The 20,597-nt window shown below is 32.9% G+C and overlaps 1 protein-coding gene across 1 annotated transcript in view; it reads left to right on the forward strand.

The window, feature by feature from the left end:
• The first annotated feature begins 478 nt into the window (after positions 1 to 478).
• The window catches only part of LOC119073621, a 54,921-nt gene continuing 34,802 nt past the window's right edge, over positions 479 to 20,597 (forward strand). Inside the window, exon 1 of the mRNA XM_037179205.1 lies at positions 479 to 951. The gene's annotated coding sequence lies outside the window, so the exon portion shown is untranslated. The remainder of the gene's footprint in view (positions 952 to 20,597) is intronic.

Consider the following 20,597-nt stretch of genomic DNA (forward strand, 5'->3'; position numbering starts at 1 on the left):
AAATTCCTTATCGTCCTTACATTGCAGAATAGAGCAATGCATCATTTGGTGCCAGCCTCGGCGAGAGCTCGTGTCCCATTCCTGTATTTTGTTCCATCGTTCAACATGATACGATGAAACCAACTAAATGTGCCAGCTCACCAAAACTTATTCTCTTCCGTCGTAAAAGAACATAAACGCAAAATAATGCCTTGCCATGTGGACTTTATATAGACAGAAATGTGTGTGAGAGAGAATATTATGTGTGTTCCATTTAAGAAAAAAGGGGAAAATGAGAAAAGCTCCAACAGATTGGTATAAAATTATCACTTTCAATGAGAATTTATACACAACCATTTCCAACGCAGTGAGAGAGAGCGATCCATTCACAAGAATTATACGCAAAAGCGTTGCACGGTTGTTTCATCTAACTATAGTTCCTGCAAAAAAAACCTTTGAAAAAGTGTATATCAACCAAAGATTCATCCCAATTCGAATCAGTCGTTTGACATCCGTTGCCCGTATCTGACTGAATGGGTGTACTTGGTGTATTATCACACTTTCTCATGTAAAAAAAGTTTGGTTTTTTGGTAAATAAAAACCTAATGACCGAATATTCATCATGGTATGCATATAGTTTGATCGTTTGTAATACATGATTCAGAGTTATTGAATTTCTGGCTTACGGTATACACATTTCACATCGCCATCGGTGTTATTATTGTGAACAATTTATCCCGTTTTAGTACGATATAAAAAAATGGTTCATCTCGGCGATACTTTAAATTAAAGTGAATTTTTCTAGTGAAATTTAAAATTTATTGGAAAAAAAGGTTCTGTAGAGGCAAAAGTTGTTTGATCGATGATTTGTAAGTGGTGCTGACAATCGGATTACAATTTTTTTTCGCACTTGAACATTCGGTGAAAGGTTTGGATAAAAAGGCTTCAAAACGTGGTCGGAATTTAAGAAAAGTGAGTTGTTAATTTGATTTGTTTGCATAGGATTTTAAGTATTTTAAGGACTTCCGAACATGTGGGTTATATTTATGAATGGGGACGGGACGGACATATAATATAAATGCACAATGTTTCGGTTTCTTGGTCTGTAACACAATTTCTGTAAATTAACTTGCACTAATTCATTCGTGTCGTTCCCGTCAATATATAAAAAAAAACTTTCCTTAACTCTCCTCCGAGTTCCAGCACCAGTAAATAATCCTGAAATTATTTTCCCATTTCGTCGATACATAAGCACTGTAACTGTAAGCGAACATATTTTTTTAATATAATCGTAATCTTGAACAACGAGTGGTTGGTGGTTCTTTGAAAACACGAATCATTTTGTCATTACGGTTCAAGTCAATTCTAAAACGATAAAGACAGTCGATAGATGAGAATTTACCAGAAAGAATAGAAAGCATACCCTGGGTTCTCTCCATTATCGTTTCTTTGTTTTTCTTTCTTTAACTAATAAAAGAAGTATTGAAGAAAATTGATGGGTACAAAAATTTCGAGTAATTTGGACATAACAAACGCGGCTCAGCTTTGATGCTAAATCAAAAAATCGAAATTTTTGTTATATGAACGTGAATATCGCGTCACTCTCTCCGAATTTCAATAATATAAATATACTTACCTTTATGTCGCCGAAATAGCGAAGAATTACCAAACCAAGTATTTAGTCGATCCAATAGTGGATTGTTATGTCATACGTACACATCCCTCGAGAGCAATTTGCAAAAGATGTTTATCGGCAATGCCATGAACACACTACTTATGCTTTATTAATTTTCTATTGTTTGGTCCTAACTACAAAATCTTTTACTTCATTAGTTGTAACGTAGTATTTATATAAGATGATACTAGTCACTGGAATTATGAGATTGTCTTTGCTAAAGTAATGAGCGACACGGGAATTGCATGACACAATAAACATATCAATTGATTTATTTGATGTTATCCTCATTAATACAGGTATGTATGCAACATGCAAATGACGGAAATACATTGTAGATTCTAAGTCGAGTCATAATTTTAGAATTAAAATTCAGGAAATAGATGATTCGGGTTCGATTGTCGTGTCAGACAATATTTTTCTAGCGAGTATATCGCTTTGGTAACGTCCTAAAGTTTACTCGAGCTTCATAATTTGGATAATTATGGTGGGTTTAGTGGCTGTGCAACGACATACTCACTGAAATTCAGTGACTGAATGGATTTGTATAAGCACACGATGTCTATTGACATACACGGCCTACGGCCTCGAGTATCAATCTACACATCTAGTAAAACGTTCTTGTAAAACGTCATAATTACACATCTCAAGCCTGACAAAGTACTTTGGACTCGATGTCATAAATAACCATTATCACTTGGTGGCATAAATACCTATTATTCCCTTAAAAAAATGGTATGAAAGTAACGGTTCCATTTCTTCATGTTTCATTAACATTCATTATATAATAAAGATATGAGCAATACAACCATTTTCCTAAAACTTGGCTACACAGACTACAATTTTCTGTTTCGTAAAATTGAAGATTTCCAGGATAACTTCCAGCAAAATCTTGTCTGCATCACTTGGTATGAGTTATGTTCTTATTTTTTGTGTACATATATTGTAAAGGTAAATAAGTACACTGAGCGAAATTCCCTACGTGCTATGCGTATATCATTCGTGCCCCCTGTTAAAAAGTGTGGTAAGGTAGTTATACAGCCGGCTCGAATATAATACGTGCGAGCCGTATTTCTCTTCCACAAAGATTTAAAAATATGAATTTTATTGAATTCATCAACGGTAGACACCATATTAGCAGCTTATAGTAGTTATTTTGTATTTTAGCAGCTATTGGTAACAAATATCTCAAATTAAAAATTGACTTCTTTGGGAATTGAACCGGGGACCTCTGGATCATGAGCCGACGATCTTTCTAATGTTGCAGTACAGTAGTGTTGGTTGACACTTCTTATTGTTGAAGCGTACTTTAAAAACGTGCGTAGTGTATAAGTTACGCATATAACGTTATAAAGTATCGCACATAAATAATTATATGTTGTTTTTTTAACATAATTGAATTTAAGTCTATGGATTATCAAAATGCTTATAATCAATTATAGATATTTAATACCTACTTAAACAACTTTCTGATATGATTACGAAATAGAACTACTTCACAAAAAATGAAATTATTTTGTCGAGATTTCTCTAATTTACTAAAAAATAATTTTGTAGTTGATCTTCTTCGTGTTAAGAAATATAAATAAATATGATCCAAATTCAATGTTTAAGACCAACTATCCACTATATACGTTAAACATACGTGATGTGCGTTCAATTTCCGTCCCACCCGTAAGTTATTCACATTCCACGTACATCACTACAATACGTAGCACATGAATGTTCAAATCTGACAATCGAAATACGTAACTACGTTGTCAACGTGTCCCACGTATAGAAAACATTGTCCATGTATTATATATGTCAATGATGTATATCATACCGTTTCGATGAATTTTACACATACGCGGAGTATTGTCTGAAGTTTCTTTTTCTGGGTGTATGGTCCGTCGGGGAGTAAGGTTATTAAAAAATTATTTACAATTAGAAAAAAACAGCAACTGAAGTTGCTTAATAATTCATTAAAGGAATGTATTCGTTCTAGAGAAAATGGAGAAAAAAAAATAATTAAAATTAATCTTTCGAAAAAGATATGTTGAACATTTTGTAAGAATTTTGGAAACGTTGTTTCTGATACACTAAATGTAAGCTAAAAAGGAAAACTAATAAAAATAAAGCAGAACACGACTGCTCTTAATTCGAACAAAGTTTTAATAGTTGCCGATTTTTAGTTCATGGTAAAGTTTCTGCCATCCGTATTACATTTTACAAGTTTAAATCCCGAGTGCATAATATCCCATCCAATAAAGTTCATAAATTAATGGATTTCAAGAATGCGAAAACAATTCGATAATTTCGAATTCCGATCTACTTTCCCCAATAAATATTGTTTTAACTTCAGTATCTTTATGTTCCACCAATTATATCGATTACAAGCATTACTGATTATAGTAATAACAAAACCTAAATTTAAACAATCCAGGAGAAATTGCAAACAAAATATTTATCTTGTGTAATCTGTATTATGCTGGCAACACAATTTTACATCATTTCCGTTAACATCACATCAAAATTTAATAATTTTATAGTGAAATATACGTATACAGATCTGGGCGGCACGCTGCAGTCAATTGAAAGTTACCATATTGTTGAACAAAATAACTTTACAGAAAAGTAAATTTCGTAAACGGAATTATCATAACAATACAAATGTGTTAGCCAACTTTTGAAATAAAGTGAAGTGGAGACTGCAGCCTTTTTGTCACCATTGAGATAAAGAAGAGACTTCAGTGGTTATAAGAGTAAATAATTTGTTTTCATTTCCATCAATTAGATTAAACTGAAAATTCATTTTGATGTATCAGATTAATGTAAGCGATGAAATTAATATTCCACTGAACATGAGATGCTGTAGCTTCTTCACTGGGTAATATTTGAAATGAAAATTATCGATCTTATCCGATGTACATTGATCCACTTTCTGCCTTATAAAGCATAAAATCCCAGAAAATAAATTTTCATTTCTTAAAACACAATCGGAAAGCATTAAGGGGTCATTCAAACAATGCGAGCCCCTCAGGGGGCGAAAAATGACAACAAAAAACAAGCTCTTATAATGCATAATAAGTCTTAATATTTATAGCAAAATAAAGTCTAGAGTTTGTATGCATTGCAGGACAGATCTATTCATTGGTAGAAAGAATACCAACAATAATTCGAAGGTTTCACCGGGTATATGGAAATAAAACCGACCTACCACCTTGATCTGATGCGCTAATTTAATTCTAATTCTCGCCTGTTTTCAATGCGTATATTTTCAATAAGATTAGTGTCTTGCTTCAGCTTTTCTTTTGAATATTCTTGGAAAAATATTTAAAAAATTCTTCAGTGAGTTAAAAGGGTTCTAAGAATTCAACAAATATTTTTAACTCTGCATGAAACTATCCGATGCTTCATGTATGCTCTCATACAAAGTTGCAGCACAACAATGTATCTTCTTAGTTCATACATCAAAATTGACACAATAAAACAGATGCCGAGAGAAATAAATTTTAAAATGACAATAAAAATAAATTGTCTCTTAACGATACAAAAATACAATTTCAGGATGAAATTTCTACGAAATGCTTCATGAGATACCTTGCCGTTGCTACTCAACCAAAAATGTACACGACAAAACGTATGACTACATCACGTCTTTATTATGCTATCGCATGCATGCATGCATTCAATGCACATACTAACTAAATTGAATGATGAGTCTCCGAACTTCACAGAAAAATATATCCCAGTAATGATGGTATTTCACTTTACTACCTTTCTCATAAAGGCTTTATGTATCTATATTTTTTCAAATGCACTGAACGAAACGACTTCAGTTACTAATTGGAAGGAGAACCTGATCTCGTATAGACTAAATATGTAGTAAGTAGCAGTCAGCCGGAAATCAATCATTGGGGGTGGTATAATTTAAATCAGTTTGCAAATCATTATGAGGAATAAAAGTTATGATATCAAACACACAGCTTTACCATACATCGTTGTACGTAATCCTGATGAGAGATAATCGCCATTTCATTTTTAATTATACATTAATTGACAGACAAATAATTTAAATTCGAGCGCAACATTAAATCACAAAAAAAATGTTTGTGGTGCAGCTTATTGGATGCATGCATAAACATGTAGATCGAGAGCACACATGCCTAAAAGTCCATTATCCGTAGTCCCTCATTCTGTAAAATGTATATCATTTTGTTACACTTACGTGAGGCCTAGTGCCACCAGTATTTGTTCCGGTTTTTTGGTTTTGAGCTTTTGAAGCAGTACCTATTGATAGAAAACATTATCTACAATTTTCTAGAATTCTTTACAATTCGTGAAATTTCTACCATTTTCTGAAGTTTCTTCTGAACCTTACCACTTAAATGTCAATTTTTGGCCTACACATTCTTAAAATCGATTTTTAACCGTGAAGCCATGATGGCACATTTTTTGCCAAATGGACAAAAATGTAGACAATACTGTCTTCCACATTTTCCTCCATTTGATCAAAAATGTGCCATCATGGCTTCACGCAACGCACTGCTCCTAGCATGAACACTACTTTGACAAATGTCCAATTTGGAGGCTTTTGTGATGAGAGCTACCGCTTAAGATTGATTGTATTGTGTGTTTTAACTCATACAACGAAAACAAGTCATCTATCTTTACGAAAGAAACGCAGTGCCTACTGTGACTTCATCAGCCTCCAAATATTTCTTATGTTCATGCTAGGAGCAGTGCGTTGCTTCACGGTTAAAAATCGATTTTAAGAATGTGTAGGACAAAAATTGACATTTAAGTGGAAAGGATATTTTATAATTTTTAGAAACTAAACTGACCTCATCATAAGTTTTTACTTTTCGTGGATTTCGTTTGTTTCTTTCGTTTTATTTGTACCACACGTATTCCACCACATAGAAGTAGCGCTTGTCTTTACCTTTCTTCAGTTCCACCTTCATTCCTGCTACCCTATCACTCCAAAACGAAACCGACCAAATATTTTTCGTTTTAGGTAGCATAAAAGCATTGCATAAATTTCAAACTCTGGTCTTATAACGGACTAAAATGCACGTGGGCTCTCGATCCAAGAACTTATTTTTGTGAAATTGAGTTTGACGAAGTTTTATTAATTTCACAATTTGTGGATTAGGGTACATTTATCCTGGATTCCTGTATATGCTGGATTCTTTTCAAAATATAATTATTTAAAATAATTTGAAAACTTAACTGAACTAATGATATACCGTTTGCGTAGACCGGGTTTCCCGCGAATTTTAAATATTTACTGAAACAATTTCACACATGTATGTCTCGTACATAATGTAGCAACAGAACTATGGAATACGAGATACATTTATCAAAAATAAATGGTAATGGGAATATAATTGAAAAAACATATCTCGTGGGTACACAATGCAAACTATTAAACATAAATAATTCGCCCAGTAATTCAATTCAAACTTAAATGCGGTTTTCATTTGAAAAACATTCTGAAATTTATTATTATTCGAAAATTCATTCATTCATCCCATCCATTATTTATTGAATTATCTTTTAGCTATTGATACAATCAGTGGAAATGTAAACACTGGATTATTGGAAACGAGAAAATGACATATTTAAATTAATTATTAAAATTAATAGATCGTTTTTCCAACTCATTATGAATTGGTTATATGACTGCCGCAATGAGCGTAGCATCATATATTGAATTCCGCATAATATTTGACCGATTTAACAGTTATTGACAACTTGAGCGTGGATAATTAATCGAGGATAATCCGAAATCCAAATTTGCTTTTGAAAATTGTATGTACATAACACTCAAGAGGCTATGCGCTCGGCCTAAGTGTTAAACAATCTTTAAATCTTCAATTTTAGAATATTGAAAGTGATACCACCCCATTGTTACTCCACTTGTCAGGTCAGGACTAACTGTTATTTATTTATTTATCTATTTATTCAGTATGTTAAAAAAATCCCAAAAGATCCAATTATTCCGCATGAAAAGTGCACAAGTTTTTAGCCGTCGGACTGTTATTCAAGGTCAATAAATCTACAACTAGAGCTGTACGATATCAGATTCGGCTGCCTCCTCTAACCTTTCCTCTGTAGAGTAGAAACTGTTTTTTAATATAAGGAGGGAGAAGCGTTCATGTTAAACGTTTATATTTTTCGGAAACAACAGCTGAGAAGTTGAAGGTAATTTTGGCTGACTGCTTAGAAAACATCCGGTTTCGCCAGTCCGGGTCTGCCTTTTTTCGATATGTATTCATGATGTACAAATAATAAATGGAAATTGTTTATTGAATCCCTAACAATACATTTGCAGTCAATAAAATCGATATGTCGGCAAATTGTGAAACTCTCGAACACCAATTTTTCGTATTCAGGTCAATAAGATGTTCAAACTCAATGACCTCAACAAAATTGTTCGATAAGCGGCGTATATTTCAAGATGAAATTGAGACGTTTGAATTTAATCACCATCGAAAGTGGAATGAATGTGATGTGGGGAGGAAAATTGTTGAGGTATGAGAAGGGTCAGTTTTTTAATGATGGACAGCGGGCGAAATTGTCGTAAATTGGTATGTGTTTTGCTTGTTACATTTTTGTTCAACTTATTGAAATTCAGATTCACTCTTTACTGACAGGAAATACGTCCACAACATTACATCAAAAAAAAATGTAAAAATTTCTGTTAAATTTGGTGTCTCACCCGTCAGAGACACTTCCTTTCGTTGGATATTTGCAATAACAGAAAATCTATGAATTTTCATTTCCTCATTTTATGTCGGTGGCGGTTTCCACACGTATTGTGTTAAATAAATAAAACTTTTCTCGAAAAAATACTTTTATCGGTATGTGTATGTTTGGTATTTTGTATTGTTCCGCAATACTGGACCAATATCCAATGAGTGAGAGTGTGTGTGGCTGTGTATTATATATTTCTATTCATTCGGATTTGGATTTACCAGTATAATATCTATGATGTTGTTGTGCTCATCCCAAAACCTAGATGAATATGAAAAAAAGCAAATAGAACATTCGGAACGACTTGCTGACGCCACAATTGTTTGCTTTTATATTTTCCTCCATGGAAGGGAAAAAAAACTTGTCTGATATAGCGTGTTTATATGCCACCGCTTTGGGAATGTAACCATCGTAAAATATACACAACACCGAGTGGAAGAGACTCAGTGGATATGAAGGTGGGCGATATGTGAATGGAGCCGTTATATGCATACGAACAAAGTGGAATGGGAAAGGTACATTTAAGCTTAACCCATAACAAATTTCATAGCATCTTCAGACTGGTACTCGGGGATAGTGTATAGTGTATAGGCTATATCATGTGTATATTGTAAGTGTAATAAAAATAGGGTTTTCTGTCTCATTGTGCGATACAGCCTTTGTGCTTGATTTGTGTTCTGTAGTGATGTCTATGGTACACATTAAGGTTTTATAAAACAAAAGAAAAACAAATTCGATGGTGTGCTGTATCGTAGATATGTAGATACGTAGATATGTAGGAGTACTGCTAGAGGGTTAAGGATATGTATATGGGTAATGTTCCAACATAACATCGTTAAGTTCGTATATTTTTAGTCGAGATAACACATATGCTTGTCGGGGCATACAATTCATATTCCAATGAAAGAACGAAAAACTTTCTTTTGTACAAATTTTAATTCATAAAACATAATTGTTTTGTGCATGAAAATTATATTTTAGATTACGTTTGAGCCAAATGAGCTCTGAAATAAAAGGATATTAAATTATGGCAATTTGCAGCTGTTGTTTCTTTTCATGGACGAAAAGAAAATTTAATTTTAAAATCTCAACTTTATTTAAAAGCATCTGGACCGAACGCGTTGTCGTGTTGATGGGGATATAAGATTATTTAATTAGGGACGGCAGTGCTTACGATCAAGAAATTATATTGTCAACGAAAAACTTTGTACTCAATTTACTTTTCTCTACCCACCCTCAAACACCACTTACAAAGGTGATAAAATCGATGAATAAAATAACAGAAGAAGAGTGCGTAAAAAATAACAATGAAAGCATGATACACAACTTTCGGTTGTTAGATTTTGGAGATTTTTTATTACGGTACTTTGTTATTGTGTTCAATCAAAAATAGAAATATATTCGGACAAAGCGATAAAATGTACGCAGAAGGCACCGAAATATACAATTTGAATATTACTCTTGAGCCGTATCGATCTGTACTTAAGCACCACCATACACAAATACTTTACATATATTCTTGAAAATTTATTGAGATAGATGAATGTCGGTAAACATGATAAATTCAAGCTTAAGTTAAGTCATTCTCAAAAGGAGGATTTCCGTTAAATCAGCGACAAATGTAAATGTTGTTCGTTCGAACCTCTGTTCAACAATCAGTTTGATGAATTTGTGTACGTTTGAATACGGAGCGATCCTTTGACATTACGAGCTTAAGTCAGTAAAATTGTTGAAAATTGTCTGTGGAAACATCCTCTTAGCACTCTCGTATATTTCGGTTGTTCCTTCACCTATGTGTTGCCGACGGCCTTGATTGCTAGGAATCTCGCGCCGGCATGATTCACAATTATACAGAAAATCACACATTTTGTATAAGGGAAATGTCACTTTGAGAGTCATTGTGAATGACGCTGCACCGAAATTCCTCATTAACATCCTGTTACAGACAGCTGTTATCTGTTATCAACAACGACAGCAGTAATAGATGACAGCCTCTGACTAATAAGGTCTTGTATCGCAAAAAGCATGTTCAAGACAAATGAAGTAAAAGATTTCTGAAATAAATCTCTGAAAATCTTTGATCAAATGAAGTAATAGTTTGAATAGTAAAACTGTTAATATGCTTGCCATCTGTTACAGGTTATGGATATCACTTTGAAATCTAATTCATTGAGATACACAGAATCTCCTAGAAATCTTATTAATTTTGAAAATTTAAAAAAATAAATGTTGAAAGGATATTTGTGACAATAACACATTCAATCCAAAGTCTGCAATCCCACTTATATTCAAAGCGAACACAGATTTCATCAAAATGGCACAAATAAAGATATTATGCTATCGCGTTTCTGATTGTGAAATAATCTGCGATTAACCTACTTTTGCGTCTCGTCACCGCAAATGAATGTATCCAATATCCAATTTTACATCCGAATGTGTATTCAGAAAACCTCATCGCCCCGTTAATGATAATCCCACACCAGAAGTAAAACTAAACTGCAAACTCATAGACAAAAACATCCTAATTAACATAAGGTGATTAACTCCATTCCCTTTTTTACCCCCAAAAGAAATGTGTATACCATTTAGAATTCCACATTTTAATCGTTCTTCTTTTGAATTTCGCAAAATGACAATCAACGAATGAGAGATAAGATTAAAGACGTTATTACAAATGAAATGAAAGCACTTTGTCTTTATGTTAATTGTATTATGTGTGCGTTCCAAAATTTCATCTTTTCTCTCCTACACATTCGCCAGATTACAATTACTATGCCATTACGTTCGTGAATCTTGAAAGTATGATTTTGTTTTGACAGAGGAGTCTTTTTAGACGTAAAGATGTTGAAAGAGGGAAAAAATGTTTATCCTAATCGGTACATCTGAACTTTTGTTAGAAATATACATAAGTTGGGAGAAATAATTATCTTCGTTGTACGATAAATCTAAACAAGCAAGCAACTATACAACATATTGTCTTAAAGAAAAACTTTTCTCGTTTTTTTTAATTAAATTTCACCATGCCCGTTATATAATCAAATTTCGATCTCTTGTTCTAACCTGCGGCAGAACGGTATTTTTATGGTATTTCTTACTCGTTCCTCTGCTACTTTTTTTCGACAACATTTGAAAGTAAAATATATCATGTTGTTGATGGGAATAATATTACATTAATTAGGCATCAAAAAAAAAATCATAAACATCTTGCGAGGCGATAGAAAACGAAATACGTCCTTGGACTCGATGTAGAAATAGATTTAAGATTACTGACTTTATTGAGATTGATCTATGTTGTAACCTTTGCATCTTTAATGAAAGATGTTTTCCTTACTTAAAGTGCGGTACGACCTTTTTCTAGGTGTTAAGAGGGCTGTATTTCCCAGCCCCCATATTTGGTTGCATGGATTTCTGGAATCACATATCTTTAAAAAAATCGAGCCGTGGCGTGTATCGGGATTTAAACAGAATTAAACACTCGGCTATGAACCTATTCCCAGGACGTAAGTTCATCAAAGTCTTACATTAAAGATATGTCAGCACTTATACATATACAAAAAATTTCTAAAAATGCAAACGTCCTGATATTTATTTAATCTATTACTTCATTTGTTTAGTTGCAGCATAGTGTTTTTCAATAAAAATCTAATAATTCATTAGCGTTACCATTCATTCTCAAAGCCCCATAATTATTACAGCTCTAATACTAGAACTAGAACCTATCTTTCATTTCTACCATCCAATGAAATATCCCTACAGAGGATGGAGTGAAAAGTGAAATTCGACAAGTTTTCTACTTTGGAAGTGTTTGTGATTTGTAATTGATTCCACAAGAATTTTGCTGAACAAAAATGAAAATCTAGATCTTTATTTTCTGATTGGTTAGGCACTCGCTTACAACAGGAATGAAATTCTAAAATACAAAATCTAGCTTTTCATTTGTTAAACCATTTTTGTGTGGAACCTTTTACTGATAGAAGTGCTCTCTCCGTGCAGGTCAAAATTCTGAATTTTTTATTGAAACGATTGCTTGTGTCCTATTTTTACACTATTTTCACACAAAGTCAATTTTTTTCAATTTTCACGCCACATCTCAATGAATCGAATAAATGTAAATGTTACTCATGACTTCAAATGAAAAGCGTTTTTTAAAATAGCTATCACCGCGTCAAGCGGATAATCCAATATAGTGGCCGTATTTCTATGGATGCCTCGACAAAATGATTGATCTATCTTCAATTTATATATTCGGTGCGTATTCGGTGTTCGACGAATGACCAAAAAAAAGATGTGGAAATAAATAATCGCTTTACCACATCAAATAGCACACAAAGCCTCGCCACACGTATCACATACTACCGTTCACGATAATTTATAATGCGAAAGGCTGTGCGAAATTTTCGATATATTTATCTACGATACGTGAGATTAAATTTTGGACATTTTCTGCATTTGATTGACCTAGTTTAATGTGGTGGCACATGGTGTGTAACGGCAGATGATAGAATGTATAATATTATCAGAATTCAATAAAATTTCCAATAAATTTCGATTGCTTCTGGTTAACATCAATTTATTGCTTTGATCACCGTGTACTTTAATCGACAACTACTAATTGAATTTAGAATATCAATTTTGCTACACTACGCTCAACCATCGCTACAACTATTAGTGTGTCCTTAAGAGTATACGTTTATTAAGCAATGTAAATTACTCCTTGCCATAATTTAAAACCAGAAAAAGCAAAGAAATAATTTTCCTGCTTCAAGCTATTTTACGAGAAATGCTTCCATATCGTTGTTTCGTCACTCAAAGGATTCTGACAACTGAAAATGCTCTACAATAATTCCAACCGTTATGTCTCCAAATCTTCCGACTGTTACAATTAATTATTGTTGAACATTTAAATGGAAACAAACAAGTATGTTGAAGTGAAAGATACACTCGTAGCAAAATTTAAATTTGAGTGCACGCAGATGTTTCTGAGATTTGTTAACAGATTCAAATTCAACAACAGCAGGAGATACACTTGTACTTTGTCATACCTTTTTTATATTTTGTTGGAAGGGAAAATGTTGTGTGTGTGTTTGCATTGTTACATCAGTCAGTCTTACATTATTAGAAAGTAGAATGAAAAACTACCTACTTAATTAAAATACGAAAAAAAGGAGGAAGAAACTTATGATTTTGAGCACAGCACTTTATTAATCTGCTGCTGTTCATCCTAGCTGCATAAATGAGACAGAATATCCTCATTCCCGTTTTTACTTTGCTTAATGAAACACGTAAAAGAAAGATATAAAGCAATAGCTACAGATCCATACAACAAAGATTCACTGACAAATAACATTTCAATTTTTCAACGTAAAACGAATATATCCTGCTAAGACAAACTAGCAAAGAAGAATGATATTTTTCCGCCCATGATAACAAAAGCGAAATCGTCAAAGACTTTAAATCTTTATTTATGTCGTAAAATAAAAGTGTTTCTGATTTCAATGGAAAAAGAGAGAGTCACTGGAGTGCTTATTGAGACAAATTTCAACGAATAGCAATTTAAAATAAGAAAAACTTTTATTGTCATACAGAGATCAACATTGAAATCGACATGTTAACGTGGAATTTGAATTTGAAGAGACAACTTACCACCTTACTAACTCACAACGTATTTGTTGTACCATTTCAAATATTATTTCACGGTTTTATTTAAATTGTCTGTAGCTTGGGCTAACATCTCTCTTTAGTTTCCCAAATTGTATAATCCTGTTATCTCGTACCGACTTTTGAAGGTCGATTTGGGACTGAGGTGCAAAATATTTTTTTTCGCAATCTGTAGGTGAATAACTTCCTTTTTCAACATATACTTCAAAGATTCATTACTTGTCCGAAGTTTTGTAATTTCATATTGTTCAACGCTAGAGGTGTATTTTAAAGATATTTTATGCAAACAAAGGTTCAAGTAAAATATACAAAGCAAATGTTCTTAAACATCTAGATAGATAGTCGGGTGAGTTTTGCCCACCTTTTTCGATTAATTTTTTATTACACTTTGCTCTTCGAGTTAGCTGAAGATACAGAACGTGCATGAGCTTTAATAAAATATCGTCTTGAGTTCTTATCTGCATTAACCACATTTTTATATCAGAACAGAATTTTATTTTGAGTGATTGCGTAAGTTTTTTTTAATCTTACAAAGACGGCAAGCATATCAGAAATTAACGAAAGTTTTACCTTTTTTGATTTAAGTATCTTCAACAGTTCGATGACAGGAGAAATCTTTTACATCGATTGTTTTAGCAAACATTTGCTATAGCGGATCGCATAAGCCGGTGTTCAACGGTTGAACTTCAACCCCTTACTGTTAGAGTCGCTGTAGTTAACAGATGAAATTGATTCTAAATACCACATTTGTGTTTTCCACTAAAGAATCGTTAGACTTAGTGACTTATTTTTGGCCAAATAAAGAAAAATGTGGCAGGCGACATGATCTGCATTTTTCTTCATTCGGTCAAACATTTGCTTCACTGATTTTTACATTTTGTTTTGAGAGGCAGTGTTAGCTTATATACATTAAAAGTAATATGTTAGGAAAGTCTAAATCAACCTTCTTCCCTTGTGTTATGAATGTTTTGAATTGTTACACACAGACACATAATATGTAACTTTTCTGTAAAAAAAAATCCCACAATGTTACAAAAGGATTTGAATAAAAAATCCACAATTTTACTAAAATTCTTCGATTTATCAATGAACCGGCAAAGGCAAATTGTGAATTTTATTTAAAAAGTCCACAATTATTCCCCATTTGTGGGTTTAAAATTGAGGGTTTCGATAAAAAGCACACAATTGTTCAAAAATGTGGGTTTGCAATAAAAATACCAACCTTATTATAAAAGTGGGTTTTCTGCTAAAAACCTTGAATTTCAACAATGACCACATCAAACAATCCAGAAAAAGGAAATTATGTCAGTAACATCCTTGACTAAAAAAGATTTCATTGGGATTTTTTTCCACCCAGAACTTTTGTATGAAAAAAAGGTAATTACACTTACCTACTCCAGCAACAAACTTTCATCTCTGCCCAGAAAATTTATTTATATTCAGCACAAGGGGTTCAGTCGGTTATATATATGTGGCCATACCATTTCAATGTCGTAAACATTATTTTTTATTTTGATAATTGAACCGAAAAAAAGGTTATCTTTTTTCGGTCTCCTAACAAATGCGCTGTGTATTATTATGTTATGTTATGGAAAATACGACGCAGTCAGTGTACTACGAACAGAGTGTAGGCTAAACCAGAAAATGCTCAAAATTAGAGTTGTTTTTGTTATTTTGTAAAGCACGCGAGAAAATTTATGTTTAACAGTCGGTTTAAATGAATGGAAAATGATTTACATTTTAACTTGAGTGGCACCACTATGAGAGCGGAAAATATGTCTACACAATCATCATAATCCATAACTCGCTCGAAATGACAATTTAAACGGGCTTTGTACGTAATATAATAAACAAATTAAGAGGAAATTTTTGGCCCGCCGAGATTAACGAAATTATATGGGGTATTTGGGATTTAAACTTATTAGAAAATGGGTTTGATTTATGATGGCTATGGGATTTTAAAATAAGATTTTCGCCAAACATATTTTACCATATTGTTCGTTCCAGAAGATCTTGGTTTTATATTACGGATTTCGGTGCTATATTTATGTGAAGGACCGCGTTTCTACATAACAACTGAAAATGGCGATGCGGATATTAGAATAAGGGAACGTTCCGAGCATTCTACTCGTAACGTTTTCGCAGTTTCATTTTCCTTTTTATGTCAGTCCTTGGTTTTCGATTCGAAAATCCGATTGTGTGTTGCCAAGAGTATATGAATTTGACTTTCTATGGCTTAATTTGACTTTTATTTGGATCGAAAATATTATATAGAATGTAGGTCAATACAGCAATTTTACGTAAAGGTGGCATTTATTGTCAAGAGTAAGCAAAACAGAAATTTTCTTCTTCTAAACAAACAAATTATTTTCCACTCCCACATCTTTTGTTGAATAATAATTTGATCCATTGAGTGTATTTAACAAGTTCATGTTGAACGAACCGTGCATAATAATTGCTTCGTTTTTAGTTTTACAACGCAGAATTTAATTGCAAAGTCAATGGTTATTGCAAAGCGTCCACCATCTGTATGTGCAGTGTAAATATATCCCATTAAGTAAACAAGTTGATTGATCCATTAATAAGTACCTTATACCCTTACGTTTATGGTGTATGCTCAACAAGACTTTCTGTATGCATTTTGGATTTCCCTTAACAACTCTTCTATGTCGTAAATAGAGTTGTTAAAAATAGACAAAAACCGAAATGCATAAGCTAGTGAAAGGTGGCTGAGTACGTTACATAAATAGGAAATGACAAGTCCTTATACCATAATAAAACCAAGTAAATATGGAGTTTATCTTCATAGCCGTTATGCGCGTCTTAACACCCAATCATATTTGCGTCATGTTTTTGAATCATGTGAGATTGAATCGAGAAATGATTTGAATGTGGAAGGCTAGAACAGAGAGAATGCCCATATCAAAACAAAAATCTACTTTCAGATTTTAAAATTAGACTTAAGCACCTTATAAGCTGAATGTCGGCGTAAAAAAGCACAGAATACACGATTTTCCTTTTTGCCATCATTTCGTATTACTATACTTGTCACACGGAAAAAGAATGAAACGAAATAATTCTCGCTATGATTGATAAAAGAAATGGTAGACATTAAGCTGTCATTTGATAAATATGAGCCAAACATTAGCCAGGCTTTTTCCTATAAAACATTCTTTTATTAAATAAAATATGATCCACTTCTACTTTCACCTTCATCTCTCCATACATATAGAATATTATATTCAATTTTGTTGGTAGATACGTTAGGCTAGTAGGTATAATCATTTTTGTTTTACATTAACGTATATACGGTGAATTTATTCTGGATGCGTTAGACAAGACATACGCGTACGTGTGTTCCTAGATGATTAGGACGCAAAGTAAATGGTGGAATATTATGGGATTCTTGTTTATTTATGGCGTAATAATAAAAATGATTCAAGATACGGGTGAATAATGACGCTAACAAAAATGTGATTGGTTACATTTTCACCTACTAACGCATTAAATAACCGGATTTATCTTATGTAATACGAGTGAAGACATTCGTATCTGTTGATCAATTTGTATTTTTCGCGGCATTATGAGAAGATCATGGATAATTCATTTCAAAAGAAAGTAATAATCTCAATAAGAAAGGCATTAAATTTCGTGGATTTTTTTTATTGAAGTCTTCAGCGTTGCTTTGACATCGCTCATACAGCCCTCCTGTTCCTTCTTCCGTGTCACTCAAAACTAGAAAGTTTAAGAACATCCTATTTAGTGTCATACAATGTCAGGCCATTATGTAAATGCCAAATCAAGTACTTCAAAGTCTAAGAAACGGAAGTAGTTGTTGGTTGAACTTGTTGTGCATTTGTTATAACGGAGAAACGTTTCAAACGTTGTTTTTCTGGATGTAACAATTTCCAGCTTAATGACCAACATGCATTAAAGTTTATAAAATTGATTGTGGTATGCGAACGTTTCGCTCTTACTGCTCCTAATATCTCTGTTGACAAATCGAACAAACGCAATATTGTGTCTCGTAGTAAAATAAAAACTTTTTTTAAAAGTTTTATAAGATTACATTGAACGACGACGACACTTAAAAAATGGAACATTTCTCTTGAATCTATGCAATATATTGGAATGTTGCTCGGAATTTTTCTGCACACCATTTTGTGCTACATTTAAAGCAAAAATAAACTCACAGTCATCAAAAGTTTATCTGAGTAGCGGAGTTACTTTCTTTATTTACCCGGTCGTTATTTGAACAACCCCGCGTCAATAATTATTTTCCTCAATTTGATTGCGTTGAATGGTTTTCCTTTAAATGTTTGCATGTGAATGTACTGATCATAAAATATTATATGATGACGGAAAAACACTTTAATGTGTTTATCACGCTATACATACATTTTACACAGCGCTATACGAATTGGTTTCCTTTTATTGTTCCTCTTATATAAAACAGCTGAAAGCAGACCCATAAAATATGCCATATAAAATAAATACCATCTTCGGCGGCATCCATAAGTCATGGAAAATTTATGCGTGGGCTTAATTGAAAGTCAAAAGTAATATTCATTTTCCTTTTATGAACCGCGTTTTTAGTATTCGCAAGTTATATCTTCATAAAATAACTAAAAGAAAACGATAAAAGAAATGGAAACAACATCGTTACGAATTCCAATGCTGATGTAAGTAACAGTCCTCAATATTAAATGGAAAAACGAAACCACAGCACTCCTTATAAATTCTGAAAGTGATAATGGTTATTACACACTCGGGTGCACAAGCATTCCACTTCCATTCGTTCAAAATATTCTACAATCAGGGCATAAGATATTAAATTTAAGGAATTTCCGGCTTACAGTTTCGATAATTGTTATTTTTTGCAGCAATTTTAATTGAAGACAAACGATCATCTTTATCATATAAATATGCAATTAAGCGTGTGGTCTGGTGCTAGTGTTTCCATATCAAAGCTGTAATATTTTTGGGTCGTACTAAACCTTTATAGTACTGAGAAGTGATATCTCGGTTCGATGTGGCGCACCTTGTTTACGACTCCGAGAACGAATATACCACTTTAGAGTTTGCTATATAAATAGTTTTGTATATCGAGCGGCTGAAAGTTCGCCTGCTCTACTGTGAAGTGGACTTTATAGTAGAGATATATATATAAAATAGTAATTTACATACCTAGGACTGAAAAGTTGAAATGGCCAGCATTCCGAGTCGAAGCCCAGAGGTGATGTTTACTTTGATACTAACTTATGTATTGGATTTGATATGCTAAAAAGTGCTTAAATACTGAAAGTTTGGGCAATATATGTAGCATGAAAATACGCCTTTAATTACACTTTCTATCTCAAGTCCTTTCTGTCAATTACATACACTCGTTGAATTTTATAAATTTTAATAAGTCACACAAACATCAATCCAGCTCTTATTTCAAATTACCAAAGATTGTCAAGAAGATTGTAGTATATATTCTGAGAGACATAAAATCGAAAGACAAAAGACGGAAAGTCATTCGAGCGTTAAATAAGACAAATAAGATTTTACTGCACGCAATTTCCTCACATTTATACAAATTTACGGCATAAACCCTACGCGGCACAAATCCCACACACTGAATGATGTAACATATACCACGTGTGCCAAGGCAACCTGAGCAATATATACACGCTAATGTGTTTCCAAGAAGAAATTACCTCGACTTGACAATAACTTTTAATAAAAGATCAAAGGATGACGATTAGCTGTTTATTAACATGAAATATCAGCCAATGTATCTTCGTATTTTCAAATTAGATTAAATTTCTCATTTGATTAATTATCACTGACATTATATTCCACCTATGAACAGGTAAAACACACCTAAATCCAGTGCTGTTTATCTAAAAAAAAAGGAAATGAAAATGAATGTCAGTTCAAAAGATAATCCAAGTAAAAATATTTTTGGAAAATATGTGCACAAGATAGGGAATATACATAATGAAGAATTAGGGTATCTGGGGAAATGTTTATTTGATGAAGACATTTTAAACAACTAAAACATAATTTTTGTGCTAGAGTTGAGAGACAGGTTTTTTATTATTTTTTTCTGTTGACTGATACGAACGACGACGACGTCGGGAGAAAAAAAATGGAAACAATGTAAAACAACTCGTATGCATTCAAACGTAGGCATTATCATTGTAAACGTATAGGTTTTACACTCTTGATGAGGGTACTTGAAAAGGGATGTTTCAACTTTTCACCGTCAGAAATCCATGCGACCTTTTTGATGTACATGATTATAATTTTACAAGGATTTATAACAGCAGATCGGTGTATTTCAGCCATGGTACTTTGAATGTTAATTTAATTAGATTTTGAGTGGCAACAAATTTGTTGACTTGAATTTTTATGATACGAATTGAGGTTATTATGTTCACAGGAGAGGCCTTCTATTTTATTGAACACTGAAACACATTCGAGATAATGATATGTAAAACTACTACCATATTCTAGTTTTACGACCGGCAAAACATGCTCTTCAGAGTAGCATACA

The sequence above is a fragment of the Bradysia coprophila genome, unplaced genomic scaffold, assembly GCF_014529535.1.
Source record: "Bradysia coprophila strain Holo2 unplaced genomic scaffold, BU_Bcop_v1 contig_138, whole genome shotgun sequence".
Classification (NCBI taxonomy): domain Eukaryota; kingdom Metazoa; phylum Arthropoda; class Insecta; order Diptera; family Sciaridae; genus Bradysia; species Bradysia coprophila.